The 15,406-nt window shown below is 47.1% G+C and overlaps 1 protein-coding gene across 1 annotated transcript in view; it reads left to right on the top strand.

Annotated features, from left to right (window-relative positions):
• Window positions 1–302: 302 nt before the first annotated feature.
• GGACT (gamma-glutamylamine cyclotransferase) overlaps window positions 303–15,406 on the top strand; it is a 39,221-nt gene continuing 24,117 nt past the window's right edge. Inside the window, exon 1 of the mRNA XM_077813068.1 lies at window positions 303–433. The gene's annotated coding sequence lies outside the window, so the exon portion shown is untranslated. The remainder of the gene's footprint in view (window positions 434–15,406) is intronic.

The raw sequence follows: 15,406 nt of genomic DNA, 5'->3' as shown, positions 1-15,406 counted from the left end.
AACCCGCGCGCTCTCACCCCTGGGCTCACAGGCTGCCCGCGGGGGGCGGAGACTCGACGCGTTAGCATCAGCAAAGCCCTGCGCGCGGGGCCCTCAGCCACGGGCAAGGTCGCGCTAGCCTCACTCCTCCCCCTCCCCCCCCCATGGCGTCACGTGGCCCTGGCCCAGCTCGCAGCTCCACGCGCACTCTCGAGAAGGGAGGAAGTAGGGGGCGTTTCCACGGCAACGCCCTCTTTCCTGGCTCCGCCCCCTACCTGTGCCGCCGCCTGGCTCCTCCCTCCGCTGCCTTAGGGGTGGGGCCAGAGCTCGCCCAGACCCCGCCCTTGAGAGTTGAGCTAAGCCGGACCCAGAAGCGGCCCAGGGAATTAGGCACCAGCCGGGCGGAGGGACGCTCCGCCCAGGGGAGAAGCTTCGCGGGCAGCCAGGCTGGCGGGTGAGTGCTAGCGGGGGCGCGCGGGGGCCGTTGGCACCGTTAAAAAGCGGGACTCCCCAAGTTAACCTCCCCCGCGAGGGGAGCCGCCGGGACGGACACGATTGGCTCAAAGACGTCATGTGCCAGGGCTCACAGGGTCACGTGCCGCTCTGCTACCCGCACCGCGCCTGTAAAATGCTCTGGCCCCCGCCGAGGCCTGCGTGTCCCAGGGGCTGGGCGGCTCCCTGCTCGTGTCTCGTCCCAGGGGGGGGTGTTGTGGTGGTTCAGCACGTTCCTTCCTGTCTGTTTTGTTTTTTGCCATCAGTCTCTTCCTGCAGACTCTGCCTTCCCATTGCTTTGTGGGGCCCCCGGGGAAGGTGTCCGGCTCAGATCCCCATGCGGTGCTGAATTGTTTGAATTCTGCTGCAGTGCCCTGGTGCCCATTGTCTGAGTATAGCACATCAGACATGACGTATCTTTAAAAATGTGCCTTTAGTTTCCTGATCGCTGCTGTTGCCTGAGTGTCCTCCAGATAGTCCACCTCCCAGAAATGCAAGTAGTAAGCTACTGTAACCATGCACTTCCTGTCATTAAAAGTGGATAGGTCTGTTCTGACCTTTCTCCAGGCCATTAGATGCACAGCCTGGCTCATCAGGTGCCTCTTTATCCTGGAGTATATATCTGTTAATATTAGCATTTAAATCTGTTTGGTTTCCTTTAAACAAAATTCTGGCTTGCATTCACAGCTCATCCCTCATCTGGTAATGGGAGGTAACCTCCTGTGGCACTTGCTTCTTGCAATCTGCAGTATGAACCCTTTTAATGCCTGTAAACCCTGTCCTGTTTGGTGCTTTGTTGAGTTGCCTGGAACTTCCTGTCAGAGATGCAAAAGTATGTTCACAGACTCTAATTCCTGTTCTGCAGAGCCATTTGTGTTGTACTCTGGAAGGTATGCCCTGCTCAGTGTATCTAGCACCAGTGGTAACTTTTCTGGACAGTGTTGTATTCTCTTCTCATAGAGCTGGAGTTTCAGCAACATGTGGTCTAGTCATATGGATGCACTCACCAGTGGCTTCTTCACAATGAATCCTAATGGTTTAGGACTAGACTGCATGCCCACCTAGATCCCAGAGGTCAACTGATGGAATTGTTAAGCCAGCAGCTCCTCTCCTATATGAAAAGGAGTACTTGTGGTACCTTAGAAACTAACAGATTTATTTGAGCAGAAGCATCCGATGAAGTGAGCTGTAGCTCACGAAAGCTTATGCTCAAATAAATTTGTTAGTCTCTAAGGTGCCACAAGTACTCCTTTTTGCAAATACAGAATAACACGGCTGCTACTCTGCAATCTTCTATATGAGTATATTTCCTTTCTGGTCTATCAGGGTTGCACTAGCAAATGCTATGGGCTGCTGGCTTTGCAGCACTATCTGCAGCACTATCGTGCTGCTCCTCTTTCTCCTTGTGAGCTATCACACTGTAGCTCTAGCTGTTCCTCAAGGCTGTAGCGTTTTGGAACTGGTGCTTCACTTACGATTTTCTTTACATTTTTCAAACACATGTTTTGGGGTCTCTGACCATTCCCATGCTGAATCATTGTGTTTTAATTATCTGAAGAGTTAACAGGCTTCTGATAGGTGTGCACTGAACCTGGAGATAGGTGGCTATCCCTGTAAATTGTTGGACTCCCTTCATATCCTTCGATCTGAGCATTTCCTTCATGGTTCTCAGTTTTTCAACAGATAGCTAATATAATGCCAACTTTTATTTTTTTTAAGGCTCCAGAGTTGGTTTTCGGCTTACTGGCATGTAATTGCTAACTTCAGATTCAGGCAGGTTAGTTGACACTAGTAAAGAACAGATTTATCAGACACACAGGGCCGGTGCAACCACTAAGTGAACTAGGCGCTCGCCCAAGGCGCCAAGTGGTTGGGAGAACCAAAAAGTGTTGGCTTGCAGGGGCGGCGAGCCCCAGCCATGCAGGAGCCGGTGCGGTGCAGGGGGGCAGCAGCCCTGCAAAGGCGGCAGTGCCGCTAGTGGGGAGCAACCGCGCCCCCCCGCCCCTCCTGCCCAGACTGTGGCCCGGCATGGTGCCCCCTCCCCTGGGGGGGGCTGCTGCAGGAGATGCATGCGGGCACCAGCCCCCGTGCGCCCCCCGGCTCCCTCCTCACCACGCTCTGGTTCTGCGGCTCCCAGGAGTGTGAGCTGCTGCTGCCCCTCCCGCTGGGCCAGTCAGGGAGCAGGGGGGGTTGGATGGGTCAGGAGTTCTGGGAGGGGCGTTGTCAGCGGGCAGGGAGTGGTTGGATGGGGCGTGGGAGTCCCAGGGGTCTGTCTGGGGGCGGGGGTGTGGATAAGGGTGGGGGCAGTCAGGGGACAACTAGGGGGTAGGATCCTAGGGGAGCAGTTAGGTGGGGGTTCTCAGGAGGGGGCAGTCAGGGGACAAGGAACAGGGAGGCTTCGTAGGGAGTGGGGTTCTGGGGGGCAGTTAGGGGCAGGGGTCCGAGGAGGGGGCAGTTAGGGGACAAGGAGCAGGGGGGGGTTGGAGGTTCTGAGGGGGGCAGTCAGGGGGTGGGAAGTGGGAGGGAGTGGATCGGGGTGGGGCTCTCCCCGTCCTCTTTTTTAATTGTTGAAATATAGTAGCCCTATCGGGGGGAGGGGGGAGCGTGCATCTGCTCCCCGCTAGCAGTGCTGCTGCCTTTGCAGCACTGGCCCCTGAGCCAGTTGGCCCCTGGGGTCTATAAAGGCTTGTTGGGATTTGTCGCTCAATGAACCGATGTGCGGGTGGGCGCGCAAGGTGGAAGTTGTGCTTAGGGCGCAAAATATCCTTGCACAGGCCCTGCAGACACGGAGGTGAAAACGATATGTTGGGGAAGAGTCAGCATGGTTTTTCTAAAGGGAAATCATGTCTCACCAGTCAATTAGAATTCTTTGATGTTGTAAACAAGCATGTGGACAAGGGTGATACAGTGTATGTGGACTTTCAGAAAGCCTTTGACAAGGTCCCTTACTAAAGGTTCGTAAGCAAAGTAGTCAGTCATGGTTATAAGAGGGAAGGTCCTCTTATGGATCAGTAATTAGTTAAAAGATACGAGACAAAGGGTAGGCATAAATGGTCAGTTTTCACAATGGAGAGAGCTAAATAACAGCGTCCCCCAAAGATCTATATTGGGACTGGTGCTATTCAACATACTCATAAATGATCTGGAAAAAGGGGTATATGGTGAGGTGGTAAAGTTTGCAGATCATACATAGTTACTCCAGATAGTTAAGTCCAAAGCTGACTGCAAAGAGTTAGAAAGGGATCTCACAAAATTGGGTGACTGGGCAAGAAAATTGCAGATAAAATTCAGTGTTGATAAATGCAAAGTAATGCACATTGGAAAACATCCCAACTGTAAGTAAAAAACAATGGGGTCTAAATTAACTGTTACCACTCAAGTAAAAGATCTTGGAGTCATCTTGGATAGTTCTTTAAACTTCTGCTCAATATGCAGTGCAATCAAAAAAGCTAACCATGTTAGGAACCTTTGGGAAAGGGATAGATAATAAGACATGATACCACTATATAAATGCTTGGTACACATACACATTGAACACTGTGTGCAGTCCTGGTCACCACATCTCAGAAAAGGTATACTAGAACTAGAAAAAGTACAGAGAAGGGAAATAAAAATAATTAGGGTATGTAACAGCTTCCATATGAGGAAATATGAAAAAGATTGGGACTGTTTACGTTAGAAAAGAGGCGACTAAGGGAGGGTATGATAGAGGTCTATAAAATCATTAATCTTGTGGAGAAAGTGGATAATCAAGTGTTGTTTACACCTTCACATAACACAAGAACCAGGGGTTACCCAATTAAATTAAAACAGTAGTACCTCAGTGTTACGAACACCTTGGGAATGGAGGTTGTTCATAACTGAACAAAACGTTATGGTGGTTCTTTCAAAAGCTTACAACTGAACAGTGGCTTAATACAGCTTTGAAGCTTTACAATGCAGAAGAAAAATGCTGCTTTCCCTTTATTTTTTTTTTAGTAGTTTATGTTTAACACAGTACTAGATTTGCTTTTTACTGGGGGGGGGGGGGGGGGTCTCTGCTACGGCCTGATTGCACACTTCTGGTTCTAAATGAGGTGTGTGATTGACTGGTCAGTTCGTAACTCTGGTGTTTGTGACTCTGTAGTTCTACTGTAGGCAGCAGGTTTAAAACAAACATAAAGAAGTACTAGTCCAGACAATGTACTGTCAACCTGTAGAACTCATTGCCAGGGAATGTTGTGAAGGTCAAAAGTATAACTGGATTAAAAAAATAATTAGATAAGTTCATGAGGGTAGGTCTGTTGATGGGTATTAGCCAACGTGCGGTCAGGATGCAAACCCATGCTCTTGGTGCCCCTAAACCTCCAACTGCTAAAAGCTGGGACTGGATGAATCACTCAACCAACTGCCCTGTTCTGTTCGTTCTCTCGGAAGCATCTGACATCAGCCACAGTGAGAAGACAGAATACTGGGCTACATGGCTTATCAGTCTGATGCAGTATGGCCATGCTTATGTTCTTATGGAGCCGATCAGGCAGCCTACTACAGGCCAGCTGTGCTCATTAGATTGCCCAGACACTGATTCTGCTGCAGGCCCTGATTCTTGAGAGTCTGGAATCTCTCAGAAGTCTACAGTGGTTTATTATAGAGAACCTCAGTTCTTTTCAGCTTCAGCTTGCCTTCATTGAGTCTAATATTCTGCTCCCAGCAGTTGTTCAGGTGTTGTTGCAACTTGGTATTATGGTCCTGGATTGCCTCTTCCATGATCTCTCCTTCTGCACAATAAGAATTGTAATCCGCTACAGTCTTGATGCCTAGGTTTCCATCTAATTCTTGGTTCAGTTTGCACAGGAACACCTCTGGGACCTGGCTGATGCCCACAAGCAACAGTACTTGCTAACAGGTGTGATAAAGGTTCTTAGGTGGCTGGAGGTCTCATCAACCTCAATATTCAGACCCCATTCTTCTCATCAGCAGTGAATACTTTTGATCTAGATAAATAGGATAGTATGTGTGGCACAGAGGTCCAGTTGTGATTCTCTACTCTGTGTTTAACTTTTATCAGACCTGCCATACTCACTGCACCTCACACACTGTTGTCATAATATTTATGTAAAAGGTGACATGTAATATATCTTTTGGAATCTAATAACCAGTCATTAATGTCACTGAAATGTTTGTAACAGCTCTGTAGATGAAATTATGGATACGCTGATGTCGTATCCTGGAGACTGCAGACACCCAAAGGTGACAAAAACAGGTTTCTTCTGTATAAAGGAGAAAGAAAATATGGTGGCAGGCTGTGACCTGTTCTCTTTGGGTCATCCAGTAGCTAGCCCTCCTGCAGTTTTGGAAGAGGGAAGATGTCATCCTAACAGCATCCAAATGCCAGAGTGCAAGAAGCTCACTGGTAGCAGTAATGAGTTTCAGATGGCCTGACCATTTCAGTGTACCTCAACTCACTATAGTTATAATCTGTATCTAAAAGGTGTCAGGTAATATGTCATGGGAAAACTAACAACTCACTGATCATTAATATTCTTGTATGTATGTAGTGTATGTTAAGAGTTATGGATATAAGATGGATTATGACTGAAGTGTATTTTAGACCAGGCATGTCAGGGGGAGTTGATAAACAGGTTTTGCCCTAGACAAAGGCCTGTGTTTGCTTCTCTGATCAGCTCAGTCATTAGGCAGAGATAATGAAAGTCCTTTTACATAGTAGGTGAACAAAGCTATCAAACTAACACATGGGGTAGGAAACAGCTTGGCATCTACACCCCAGCAGGGAAGAAAAATTTCATCTGGGCTATAAAGATGGGGGGTCTGAACCTCAAGTGATAAGCAATTGAATCAACGGATTGGATATAATATTACTGTATTATAAAAGTATAATGAGTGAGGTGTTGTATGAAAGTCTATGACAACAATGGCGATTAATATAATTGTGAATTGTATGTATTAACCATACATAAGGAATTATGGATACTTGTTAATATTATGCTTTACAGTCTGTGACCAAACAAGGGGAAAAGCAGGTCTCTCCTAGCCAGGAGTGACCGTCTCACCTGTCTCCAATGAAATTAAGCAAGGTATGATCAAAAACAGTGGAAGCCCCATTTACATTCAGATCTTCAGGGGGATGGGAAGACCTCAGGAAGGAAAGAACAGCATGAAGTCATCCTGCCTCTTGAAACAAGGTCATTGACCCTCAGGGTATATAAGCATGGATAGAAGCCATTTTGTCATTCATCACTAGATAGACACAATGGGCCGAGCTCTTGGAAGCTTAGAAAGATGGGTCCTTCAACCAAGAGGCAAAGTGGTGGGAGGGAAGGGAATTGAAGTCTCCGGGAACTGATTATAGGTGAGAGACCTGCCTCGGCAAAGATTTTTCACCTAGGAAGACAAAGGAAGCCAGCATCTTGTACTTCTGTGGAAGGTCCTGACTGAGGGAAGGTCAGCCACGGCATTTCAGGCACCAAGGGTTACAGGGAAGGTGGTGACACAACTCTTCACTGGTCCAAATTGCACCCTGAAGTGTGATAGTATGTCCTCAATTGCTGGTAATGGGTAGTGACTCTTTTCAATGCATTGTTCAGTGGTTTTGGAATTTATCTGGACGTTTTCTCATCGCTATGAGGCTTCTGAGCCACTTTGCTCTCATTTCAGTGGCTGTAATGATGCCTCTTCTTGGCAGGCTGGCCAGTCACTTCTTCAGTGGGTCCAGGGAACTTTTTGTTTTGATAATCTCCTGGGCTACATATGGAGGTCTATTTCTGACTTCAGCATGATCTTCAGGTGTCCATCTCCTTGAAATATGTCCTTAGATTCTGTTAGAATGATGGGCAGGAGCCACCGTGACCACCTCTTTTTCTTATATTCAGAATATTCTGGTGGTGTACTGTGATCAGATTCATGGCTTGCACTGCCCTCTGTCCAGCAGTGGATGGTATTTCTGTATCAATTGCTATAAAATCCAAATGATGATGATTCTTGTTTCATGGGTTTCTTATTGACAGGCCCATTGGTCTCAGAATGGTTTTATTGTACATCACCAGCACTTGGTCACTTTTCTGCACTCTAATATTGTTGTTTATCCATGTTGCTGGGTTTACATTGCAGCTTGCTCCATAATTTGGCTAGCATTAAATTGATCATTTGTATAATAGCGCAGTTGCAAATATGGCAGTAGAACGGCTGGCAGACAATCAGAATCTTTGAATCTGCTAAAGGCAACGTGCAGATATCCTCCTCTTCATTGGAACTCTCTACATCCTCAGTGACTGCATGCACTGGTAGTTTTTAGTTCCTAGGGAAGCTATGGCATTGGAACATGAAGTGGTTTTGTTTCTTGTCCTGTTCAACTGAGCGTTTTTCTTTCTGCCTTTTTGTGTTGCTTTCCACAATATATGTACTGAACCAGGATGGCTTCATTCTTGGTTGATCCATAACTGTCGTGCTTCCTGAGTTCCTTTAGCCTGAGCCTGTGTACTTTGTTATGCACTAGTGGCTGTTACAGTTTTGATCCTTTCTGGGGACATTCATAGAGGTTTTTAAGGCAGAAGGGACCAGTAGGTCAATTAGTTTGACATCCTGTATATCGCTGGCCACCAACACTGCTAGCGTCTGCATGCTAAACCCAACAACGGAAATGAGATCCACAGGAGACTATGCTGTTACGTGACACAGGTAAAGAATGGAAAGGACCGAGGTGCACCAGTGTTCAAGGCCCCTGCAATGTCAGGGAAATGATTAAATGAGGTACAACTAGATCAAGGGTTCTTAAACTTCATTGTACCGCAACCCCCTTCTGACAACAAAAGTTACATGATCGCAGGAGGAGGGACCAAAGACTGAGCCCACCCGCAGCCCCAGGTGGAAGGGCCAAAGCCTGAGCCTACTGTCCCAGGCAGGGGGGCCAAAGCTGAAGCCAAAGGGCTTCAGCCCCAGGCAGGGGACTGTAACCTGAGGCCTGGCGCCAAGGGCTGAAGCCCTTGGGCTTTCGCTTTGGCCTCGGGCGGTGGGGCTTGGGCTTCAGCCCCAGGCCCAAGCAGGTCTAATGCCAGCCCTGGTGACCCCATTAAAAAGGGGTCATGACCCACAGTTTGAGAACCACTGACCTAGATAATCACAAGTGACCCACATCTGCATGATGCAGAGGAAGGTGAAAAATTGTCAGGGTCCCTGCCAACCTGACCCCAGGGGGAAAATTCCTTCCGGACCCCATGTATGGCAATGACTATGAGAATGTGAGCTGACACCTGAGAGAGAGAATGCTTGGTGTACCTCAGATCCTGGCCCACCCTGCCCAATGTCCTGTCACTAGTTGTAGCCATCCCTGATGCTTCAGAGGAAGGTGATTTAAAAAACCCAAAAAAAACTAGAATTCACTGGGGGAAAATATCCCTTCCTGACTTCTGCCAATGGCCAGTTGAAATCCTGAAGCATGAGCTTTAGGAACAGAAGATATAAACAGCAAGGGAGTTGCATGGCTGTTGAGCCCTGCCCCCATCCATCACAAGCAAGCCCATCATATAATTGTACTCATAAAGTTCTCCATCTGTCTCTTAAAATTTGGAGGGTGTTCCAGAGCCTCACCTCTCTGATGGTTAGAAACCTTCTGATTTCCAGTCTGAATTTGTTTATGGCCACTTTACAACCATTTGCTCTGGTGCCAACATTGTCCTTTAACTTAAATAGCTAGGGTTAGATCTGTTTCTCTCAACAATCTCTCTTGTAAACTGGAATCTAGTGTTCCACAAATGATTCTTTCTTTAATTAGGGAATCTTTAATGTCTCCAAAGTTACAGGTGGATGCCAGAGTTCTCAGCTCTGTAATGTAAGTATATATTCCCTCTTCTGTTTCTTGGTTTTCAGTTAAAAAAACAAAACAATTTCTCCATACGATCTCCATCTGTCTGGGGTCACAGTACTAGAGTTGCCAATCCTCCAGGATTGGCCTGGAGTCTCCAGGAATTAAAGATTAATCTTTAATTAAAGATTATGTCATGTGATTATATCTCCAGGAATGCGTCCAATGAAAATTGGCAGCCCTACCAGTACTCAAATACTTTTATCAGTTTGTTCCAGTGTTTCGAGCATTATTCCTGGCTAAAGTGTGTTTCTCACTTCTTGAATTTTTTTCCCCAATGAGATATTTAAAAAGCTTTACCTTTATATTTCCATCTTTATCCCCCAAGGGCAGCTCTGTATGCAAACTCAGTTCTTGAGTCTGCTGCTTTATACTTGTGCAAGACTTCTTTTCTGTGGAAATCCAGCATTCCCAGTGGTCGGAGTCCCTTCATGCTGCCTGTTTGTTTTGTTTCTAGATGCTGCTTTGTTTGCCTGCTAATTACACTCTCTTCCTTGCTGTGGGTTTTGCTAGAGTGACTGCTTCCATCATGTTTCATATACCACATGCTGGGTAATAACACAAGGACTCCATGTTTCTAAAATTAAACTGGCTCTTTATTAAGAGAACTACTTACAGAGATGTTGCAACTGCAGCTGACATTCCAGCCACATGTACACTGACTGGCTTCCTGATGCCTTCTCCAAACTCTTCTCTCCTGCAACCTGTGCTCCTCCCTCCAAGTTCAATGCAGGGTGCACAATGGAGATTCATAAAGATTCTCGCAATAGAAACTAGGCTATTGCTCTTGCATTCAGTTTTATGTTCAATATTACTTTTGAAGCAGAAGCTTTCTGAGATTCAAGAAAGCTTTATGATTTAGAGAGCAGGGGCCTCCGGGCTAAGTTGTTAGTAAGAAGCTTTGCTTACTGAATTGGGTGTTGAATGTCCTTTCTGCTTGGAAATGGCAGGAAAGGACTTCAGAACCCCTGCTGTAAAGCCTAAATGTAGAATCTTGTTTGAATTGCAGTGTTTTCTGGCTTGAAGCTGTGTAAAACAGCCATCAAAGTGAAAAGAAAACCATACAGTTTCATGAGCAACCTGGAATCACTGTTAATTGGCTTGGCAAGTTTCACCCCTTGAGGTACAGCAAATATCTGAGCTTAGAACTAAATATTTCAGGATAATGTATAGAGTTGCTCCAGTTCATCTCTGCTCAAGCATCCTCTTAAACTTCTTGTTTAAGTACTATATATCTATACTCCAACAAGTTTCCAAGACAAAGTACTTTATCACACTGGATTTAGGAATATAACTTGAGTTGACAAAACTCGGTGCTGCCCTGCCAGTGTTTCTCAGTTTGGATATGGAACAAACACCTCTGGGATTGGAAGGGTAGCTCAGATTCTGGCACCCCTTCTGAAGGAACCAGAGACCAGTTTGACACATGCAGGCCACCTAACTGCAAACTGGTGGTAACGACTTTCAGTTACTCTGACCTGTGCTGGATTTGAACCAGTGAGCTGAAGGGAAGTTGAAAGGTTTCATGCTCTCTTATCAGCTCCTGAATGTCCAGTTTCCTTCTGGATTTCATGTATCCCATAAGCCAGAAGGGACAATTGTGATAATTTAGTCTGACCTCCTGTAGAACATAGGCCACAGAACTTCTCTAAAATAATTACTAGAGAATATTATTTAGAAAAACATCCAATCTTAATTTAAAAACTGTCAATGATGGAGACTCCACTATGATTCTGGGTAAATTGTTTCAGTGGTTAATTACTCTCACCATTTAAAAAAAATAATCATTATGCTTTATTTCCAGTCTGAACATGGCTAGCTTCAGTTTCCAGCCATTGGATTGTGTTGTACCTTTCTCTGCTAGATAGAAAAGATGGTTCTTAAATGTTTGTTCCGCCTGTGGATACTATAGACTGGAATCAAGTCACACCTTACTCTTCTCTTTGTTAAGCTAAATAGATAGACGCCAAGAGCTCACTCACTATAAGGCATGTTTTCTAAGCCTTTAATCATTCTTGTGGCTATTCTCTGAACCCTCCTCAGTCTATCAACATCCTTCAGGTGCCCACAATTCAAGAACTGGACACAGTATTCCAGCAATGGTCCCACCAGTGCCAAATACAAATAAAAATAACCTGTTTACTCCTACTCAGGATTCCCTTATTTATGCAACCCAGGATTAGATTAGCTCTCTGTGTGTCACAGTAGAAGCTCATGTTGAGCTGATTTTCCACCAAATCTTTTTTTCAGAGTTGCTGCTTCCTAGGATAGAGTACCTTATCTTGTAAGTGTGCGCATTTATAGAAAAGTAACTCGAATTCTCTCAATGTGTAACTCTCAATGTGTTACAAATTATTAAAATACATAGACCAAAATTTTCAGATTTGGGTGCCTCTTAAATTCATATTAGCCACCTAAATAAGTGGTCTGATTTTTTTTCAGAGGTGATGGGCACCCACAAATCCAATTAGCACTCTTTCCTCTGCAAATCAAACCATTTATTTGGTGACATAAATGTTAATTTTGAGACCCTAACTTTAGGCACCCTAGTCTGAAAACTTTGGAGCATAGCTGGCTTCAGTGTATATCTTACTGTGCAGTGAAGGCTAGGGTAGGGACCTACGACACCCTTCCTCATTCAATATGAACTGTACTCTGCCATGTACATTGGCCAAACCGGATCATCTCTACGTAAAAGAATAAATGGACACAAATCAGACGTCAAGAATTACAACATTCAAAAACCAGTCGGAGAACACTTCAGTCTCTCTGGTCACTCGATTACAGATCTAAAAGTCACAATATTATAACAAAAAAACTTCAAAAACAGACTCCAACAAGAGACTGCTGCATTGGAATTAATTTGCAAACTGGACACCATTAAATTAGGCTTGAATAAGGACTGGGAGTGGATGTGTCATTACACAAAGTAAAACTATTTACCCATGTTTATTCCACCCCCCCTTCCCCCCCCCACTCTTCTTCACACGTTCCTGTCAACTACTGGAAATGGCCCACCTTGATTATCACTACAAAAGGTTTTTTTCCTCTCCTGCTGGTAGTAGCTCACCTTACCTGATCACTCTCGTTACAGTGTGTGTGGTAACACCCATTGTTTCATGTTCTCTGTGTATATAAAATCGCCCTACTGTATTTTCCACTGCATGCATCCGATGAGGTGAGCTGTAGATCACGAAAGCTTATGCTCAGATAAATTTGTTAGTCTCTAAGGTGCCACAAGTCCTCCTTTTCTTTGTACTGAGAATGAGGGATTCACATTGTAGTTATGCATGTTTACTATGGAGCTAAGTTAGCTGCTCCTGTGTACATATCTCAGCCTTCAGTATCTTCCTTCTGAGTGTTGGTATTACTTTCTGAATATTGGAGTTTTTCTGAAAAATATTGATTCTCAGGTTTCCTTTCTGTGATATATTTAAAATATTATTTTTTTCTTTAGCTATTTTTATAGCCGCTGCTTCCCACAGCTCTCGTTGGCTGGGAATGGCGAACTACGGCCACTGGGAGTTGCTGGGAGCCATGCGTGCGGACGGTCAATGTCAGCAAAATGTCTTGCAGCCTGCAATCAGATTACCCTGATGGGCCGCATGCGGCCCGCAGGTTGCCCACCACTGCTTTAGGCACTCCAAATGCTTAGTTCTACAGGTTCTAGTCCTCCGTGGGTTCCTATTAACACACAGATTGTGGCGATGTAACAAAGGATTAGTAGGACAAATACCCTACACAACTACTTCAACAGCTGCAAGAAAATTAATTAATCCAACGGTTTCTAACTCAGCCCTTAGACTAGAGGCAGTCTATTAAAACGGTATAAGGTCCCCTCATTGCGACCCCTACACACCATGATCCTGCTGCTGCTAGTGCTGGCCCTCTTCCTATTTGGCCTTTCCTCCGCAGTCAGCTCCCATGCTATTGCCACTGGCCTGCAGTTCCTGTTTTCACACAGCCACTAGCTCTGTTCTGCGATTGAACTCTTCTTACCTCAAATGTTGTTTCCTTTTCTTGTACTCCATGGATTATGGAGCCCTCTAGTGGCAATGTTAGACTAACTGCTTTCGAGTGGCTAGATCCTTCCACCCCCAGCTGAGCTGGAGCGAGTAGAAGTTACCTAGTAATGAGGCAGTAGGTTCTTTTATGATTTTCCATTTGAAGACTGAAAATGGTATAAACTCTTCACTCTGTTCATTGGAAAAAGATGGAAGAAAAAGTATGAAGAAGATGGAGGTGATAACAAGAATAACAGACATCCTATGAACAGAAGTGGATTCAGATATATTGGGGCCCTTGGCACAAAGAACATCTGCCCCCCCCCATGTCCCTCCACCATGGGGTTCTGCCCCCTGCTCCTTCCCTTTCCCCCAGGGCCCTGCCTCTTGGCCTGGCCAGAAGCCAGACCATGGTAAGAGCTGTCCGGGGAGTCCTGGATCCTCCACCCGCCCTGGGCGGCGTTTCCTGAGGGGGCAGGGACAAGGGCTGGGGGCTGTTCTCGGGCACTCTGGCCCCCTGCCCAAGGCAGGTGCAGGGTCTGGGGCTTCCCACAGCTGCCCGGGCTCCCTGGGCAGCTCTTACCACAGCCTAGGACAGTGGTCCCCAAACTGGGGGTCACATACCCCTAAGGGGGTATGGAGGAACATTCAGGGGTGGGGGAGGGGTGTGGCAGGGCCCATCCCTACCCCCAGCCCCGCTCTGGCCCCAGCCCCAGCTGTGGCTCTGCTCCTGCCCGCACCACCACTCACAGCCCCCGACTGTGGGCCCTGGCTCCTGGGGAGTGGGAGGGCATGGACCGGCTAAGAGGGGAGGGGCGTGATTGAAAAAGTTTGGGGACCCCTGGCCTAGGATGACCATACATCCCATTTTGGCCCCAGACGTCCCAACATTTTTGGCAAAACTGAGCATTTGTCCCAGTTGCTCTTGCCAACTGATCACCAGTTGGCAAGAGCAAACGGGATAAATGCCTAGTTTTGCGCAAAAGGAACTTGCGGGGGTGGGGGAGTGGTGGGGTTTGGGCCAGCCCTGCATGAGGTAGGAGGGGGCTTCAGCGAATGGCTTGGGCCAGCCCCACATGGGGAAGGGGAGGGCCATCTCTGTGCAGGGGGGAGAAGAGAGGAGTTTGGGGGAGCTCAGACCCACACGGGGGATGGGAGAGGGCCGTCTCTGTTTGGGGGGGGAGAGAGGGGTTCGAAGGAGCTCAGCACCACACGGAGGAGGGGGAAAGGGAGAGGTGCTTAGAGCAGCTCCACACCGGGGAGAGGAAGGGTGAAAGGGGTCAGAGTAGTTCCACGCTGGGGGGGGAGAAGGAAGGAGGGAGAGAGGGGGGCTTGCTCCAGCCCCGCACAGGAGGGGCCCCTTCATTCCAGGCCGGGTGGTGGGGGCCCTCGGTTGAGCATTGGGGGGGGAGGGGGCTTTTGTCTGGCACAGGTGGCCTCGGATCAGCTCCGCGTGGGGCTTGGGTGAGCAGTACTCAGTCAGCTCTGCTGAGTCTGCCTGGGTGGGGCAGTGGGAATTGCTCACCACAAGCTTCTCTGGATGGGCTGGAGGCAGGGATGAAGAGGGGGAGAGAGGAGGAGCAGGGGGCATGGCTAGAGTTCCAGCCACTCCTGCGGGACCCCCCAATTGGCCAGAACCCTATTGGGACATATGGTAATTTGCCACTGCCTATGCATGATTGATGACAGAAACTTGGTTGGACTGGAGCCCATCAGTGAGCTCAGGTTTATGCTGGCAGTAGGGCTTGAGCTCAGGGAGCTGATCTTTGTATCTAGATGTGTGGGTGGAAAAATCAGAGAGCTGAGGCAAGGATAGAGTTGTAATCAGCAACAACTGGGTGAGGGGACTAAGCTGACCTAAGGAGGGATCAAGAAAAAATATTGCTCATGGAGAAGTGAAGGGGGGACCAGGTGTCCTAGGAAATGTTGCTAGTGAAGACTGCCCTTAGTGTCACCTTCTCTACTATTTGAATAAACTTTGCTTTGTGGGATAACCCTCAGAAGCATACACTTCAAAGGTTAACTGGACTATAAAAGAAAAGGGCAGAAACCCACAAGCTATCTCTCTCTTTCT

This window comes from Eretmochelys imbricata, chromosome 1 (genome assembly GCF_965152235.1).
Source record: "Eretmochelys imbricata isolate rEreImb1 chromosome 1, rEreImb1.hap1, whole genome shotgun sequence".
NCBI classification, from domain to species: domain Eukaryota; kingdom Metazoa; phylum Chordata; order Testudines; family Cheloniidae; genus Eretmochelys; species Eretmochelys imbricata.
This window is presented reverse-complemented; position numbering and strand designations above follow the sequence as displayed.